The sequence below is a fragment of the Musca vetustissima genome, unplaced genomic scaffold (genome assembly GCF_032173495.1).
Source record: "Musca vetustissima isolate MV318-11 ecotype Yass unplaced genomic scaffold, APGP_CSIRO_Mvet_v1 utg13449, whole genome shotgun sequence".
Taxonomy (NCBI): Eukaryota; Metazoa; Arthropoda; class Insecta; order Diptera; family Muscidae; genus Musca; species Musca vetustissima.
The window spans coordinates 36,186-41,122 of record NW_026885415.1 but is presented as its reverse complement, the minus strand read 5'-3'; the positions used below and the strand labels follow the sequence as shown (position 1 = coordinate 41,122).

At 38.9% G+C, this 4,937-nt stretch overlaps 1 pseudogene; it reads right to left on the bottom strand.

The window, feature by feature from the left end:
• Positions 1-467: 467 nt before the first annotated feature.
• LOC133332695 (beta-ureidopropionase-like) lies at positions 468-4,483 on the bottom strand (annotated as a pseudogene).
• Between the last annotated feature and the right edge of the window lie 454 nt (positions 4,484-4,937).

The window sequence follows — 4,937 nt, the reverse complement described above, 5'->3', positions numbered from 1 at the left end:
AATTATTTCTTCGCTGATTCCCGATCGATCTTTATGAGTGTTTGTAAAGCAGTGATTTTATTGCCATATATAATAATAAAAAAATTAGTGCTTACACAGGATCAGGTGTGTAATACCCCGTATTGTCATAATTCTCATAGACGGGAGTAACTCCTTAGTGACAGAAGTAAAATTGGAGTAAATCAGGCTTCTCCTAAGGAGAAGAAGAGGTTCATCTCTCGTTAAACATCTTCCACGGCCTAGCATCGCTCTTTGTATGCTATATAACAATGTGGGATAGAATTTACACTTTGGTGGTGTTTTGTCTGATACCACGTTTAGTGCTATCTACTAACCGGTTGACTTCAAGCGTATGGTATCCCTTTCTAGTGTATTATGTGTACTTTAAATTTTTAAAAGTATTTTTTATTTAAAAAATATATGTATGTACATAAATATTTATGAACTATTCTTTAATAATTTGTGGCTTAAAATCTAATTTTGAGGCACGTAAATGACTCGGCATACAAGTCCAGCCTCTGAGTCATACGGAATGTCCAGAAACCCTTAATTTGGCGGCATAAATTCAAATCAACTTCGGATATAAGGAGACCATCTTGATCACGTGACAAGCTCATAAGAAGAAGAAAAAACGTTTAATATTTTGAACACTATCTTGACGTATTTGCATTTAAAGTTAATATTATTGGAATTTTTACAGAGAGTCGCATTAATCAAACTAAGGGGAAACATATAAACAGTTATTGTTGGAATTGGAATATGCGTCCAGTGGATCTATGAGGCTAAAATCACTGGATGTGAACCGTTATATACAATTCTTTTAACCTCTCTCAAATTAATAAAATATCGTTCTGGAACGCAAAAGTCCAAATGAAATATTCCGCAAAAGGAACGATTGGTACTAGATCCGTTTATTTCGTTCCTCTAGTTCCTGTTGCTCCAGCCAAATGAACTATTCCCTAAAAGGAATGATCGGTAACTTAACTGACGTGTACCATTGAACGATTGAACTAAAATAAACTAAAGTGACTAAATTACCTAGTTCATTTTGCGAAGGAAACCGAAAAATATCGAACAGCTTCAGAAACGAGATTGCCAACCTCTACAAATAAAAACGCAAACATTGTTATCAACTTACCGGTGTTCTCGAGCCATCTGGTGACGCTACTTAACTGGAACCATAAAATGGTCCAAATACCTTATGAGCCGGTTTGCTATCACCCGATGTATATTCATTGGGAAATTCTTCATTACCCACACGATTAATGGCAACTGTGAAATAACTATTTGCAATGGCAGCATTACGAGCCTTAATTGACCACAAAGGTTCACTTAGCGCTCCCACCGTTGCCGAAGGATTGAACACAATTTCAGCACCATTCAAACCGAACATCATCCAATTTTGTGGATGATGACGACCATAACAGATGTTAATGGCAATTTTACCAAATTCTGTTTCGAAGACAGGATGGCCAGTGTTACCCTCCCTATAATAGGTGGCTTCATTGAAATCGCCAACACGTGGTATATGATTTTTACAATGTTTACCCATATAACGACCACTATTCGATATAACACCTGATGTATTTCACCAACCGGTGTAGCGGCTTTAATCATTGTTGTCATATTTTTCCATATGGCTTTACGTTGCTTCTCCAGTGGAGTAGGTGTGGGCAGTACAATCGAATTTTGTATGGCACCAATTTTTACAAGACGTGGTTTACGCATTTGTTCCTCCTTGGCGGTAATACGATAACCTTTGATCTCGAAACCATGTTCCGCAGCAATATTTTTGGCTTCGGCGGGAAGTTCCAGAACATAGCTGTAAGGAAAGTAATAATATATTAGAAATAAGATTTATGGGTTTATAATACATTATACCGAATTTGGTGAGTTTAAATTGCCAATTCCATTATATATAAATCCACATAATGTAGGTTAACTCGGTAAAAAGTTTTAATATAAATGCCGTTTTATGTTTTAGAAAAGGAAGTACTGACATGTTGAATTTTATAAAGGAAAAAATATAAAAATAATTGACTCTTGCGGAGTCTGAAACTGAGGCTAATCCAAAGCGTTATACCCGGATGGAATTTCCATGGTAATGCATAAACAGTTGAATGGACCTGAAGTCCATTCAACTCCAGGCCCTCAATTTGTCGTTAGCCACCCACATAGTTCTATAAATCTAGGTAGGGTAGTCCCGCTACTGAAGGTTTTTAAGGATGCTAGCAAAGGTGAACCGTTCAGGTTCATTTCACTTCTGACGCCAGTATCTAAGACACTGGAGGCGCTACTCCTCTCCAATTTGTAGTTAGCCGCCTGGAAAAAGGCAGGGTAGTCCCGCTACTGAAGCCTGGCGAGGAAGCTAGCAGAGTTGAATCGTACTGGGATATGAGCAGAGGACTAAACCAGAACAGACTGTGCAACAGAAAAGTCCTGGTGGCCCTTGACCTATCGAAGGCTTTCGATACCGTCAACCATAACAAACTTCTCGATGACATAGAGAAAACTAACCTCTGGTCCTTTTTTTACCGTTAGACAATCAACTATATTCAACTATAAGTTGAAGACTACGGGTCTACGGGTGAAACTGGGAATTCCCTAAAGTAAGGGGAACTCTCTGGAATTGTTCAACCTTTACCTATCGTTGCTGTTGTAGCAGTTTTATATGAATATCTTTCTTATTGTTGGATTCTGTCTAGTTCTGTTTTAAAGTTAGGAAATGCAGCTACTTCCACAGGCTGTAACCACAGACCTTCTGGAGTAAGTCGAGTACGTTTGGAAGGGCAATTGAATTGCTCAGTGTAATGTGAGGGCCTGTACCACATGCTGGACAGACATTCATCAATCCGTGCCCAATACGAATTGAGACGATTATACTTTCCTGAACGCTATTGGACCATAACTTCAACAGACATTCATCAATCCATGCCCAATACGAATTGAGACGACTGTACTTTCCTGAACGCTATTTTACCATAACTCTGGTTTGTTGGGGCAGCTGAAGTTCCTCAGTTGCGATGGGAAGGGGTGAGATCTGAGGACAGCATTCACTCTATATGCATTTAACGCTGAGGAAAATGCATCGGTATGAATGCTATTCAGACTTGCTTGATAGGCAACTGGGGGAGTCTTATCCATTCGATGATGGTTTGGATGATTGTCCTAAACATCCTTAAACAACAGATACTGCAGCAAATGCACATTGCTATGCTGACGTATGAGAAAGACTTTAGTCTCCTACTGGAGATGGTCCACTGGTGTCATGAGGAGGCACCTTATGGAAGTTCTCAGGTCTGAACCTGTCAGCACGATTTCTCCATTACGTAGCACTAGTATTCGTCGACTATCGACTTGAGGACCTTATCGTAGATAGTTGCGGTTTGCGGGCCGATTTGAACATACTGTATAAAGTGACCGCGAGTATTTTGGGGTAGTTGATGGTCGGAATTGTGTGCCCCTTGACCTGCACATTCAATGGCATTCTCATATCCGTACAATGCTGTTGTTCTGCTGTGTTGCTTGTGAGTTTGTTAAATGTGAGTGAGGTCCTATCATCCTTCTTACCAGGGTTCGAAAGCGATGTTCAAGTGATCCAACCATTTATTCCGCTTATGATCTGCTGACCTCCAGCGTGAGTTACCTGACCCTGGGACCTCCTGGTTAGGTCGAAGGAGCTTATCACGCTCATTTGCTAGAGCAACGGCTTCTGGTGAGAAATTAGGTCCCATTTTTTGATATTCGACCAGCTGCAATGATGTCCCGGAAATTCCTTTCTACTATTCGTATATCAGAAGGAGTTAATAGTTATCTGGTCGGTGAAATCTCTGAATTCTTGCCAGTTGGTTTTCCTATTGTTAAGGATAGTGTGGAGTTCAGAGATGATGCAATCGGGCGGTTTACTTACGGAAACAATTATGGGGAAGTGGTCTGAGACAAGGGAAATGACGGGCTGCCAGTTGTCACTTGTCAGACCCGGTGACACAATGGTTATGTGTGGCGAAATTAGGGGCATCCTAATTTACCGTACAGAACAGTATGTTTTAGAGATCGAAATATATGCGGATGATTGTACGATGATGATGTCGGGATCTATTTATTATTGACGACATATGCGAAAGGGTAAACATGTACGTAGCTGATCTTGTGAGTTCTTTCCCTCTGAGGAATATGCCGCCAAATACACAACCACACTGTAGACCCCTTGGACTCGCGATGAAGAACAGATTCCGATCCTCAGCTTTTATCTTGGATTTTTTTCACTTTGAGGTTGCAATTGCTTTTGTTTAGCAATCACAATTTTTTTATATATTGAATTCACATAACTATTGTTTTTTTTATTGCATTAATTAGAAGTTAAGATGTTCATGTTCACATATAAAAAGAATACAATTTAATTCGTTGATTATCATGCTTTTATGACATTTTTATTTAAAAAAACCAAGTGGATACTTTTCAATGTTACTCACTGTATATTCATATGGTTCGATCAATGATGTGAGCAACTTTGGAGCTTAATTTTAATTTTGGGAATAACTGAAAAATTGAGGCGAGACAGTAGGCAACCCTTAGTTAACCATAACATTCTCTTTGTGCTCTTTTATTGCGCTCGTTTGCCTATACCCTTGTGGCTTTATTGCGTTTCATTTCCATTTCATTCACAAATAAACAAAGCATGAAACGAAACGCCTCCCAAACAACAACAAAACGACATGTACCAGCTCAAGGTAGATATACAAGGTAGCCGCATAGGCGAATTTCTACAACAAACATCGGTTGTTGTATTTTGATATGTCAAAAATATTTTGCAAAAACAAAAAGATTCATAAGATTTTTTTTACACAAATTCTTGTAGAAAATGTTAATAAAAGTATTGCCAAACAAGCTCTTATTTGCACAGTATTAAATATACCTTGCACGAGCTATACAAACAA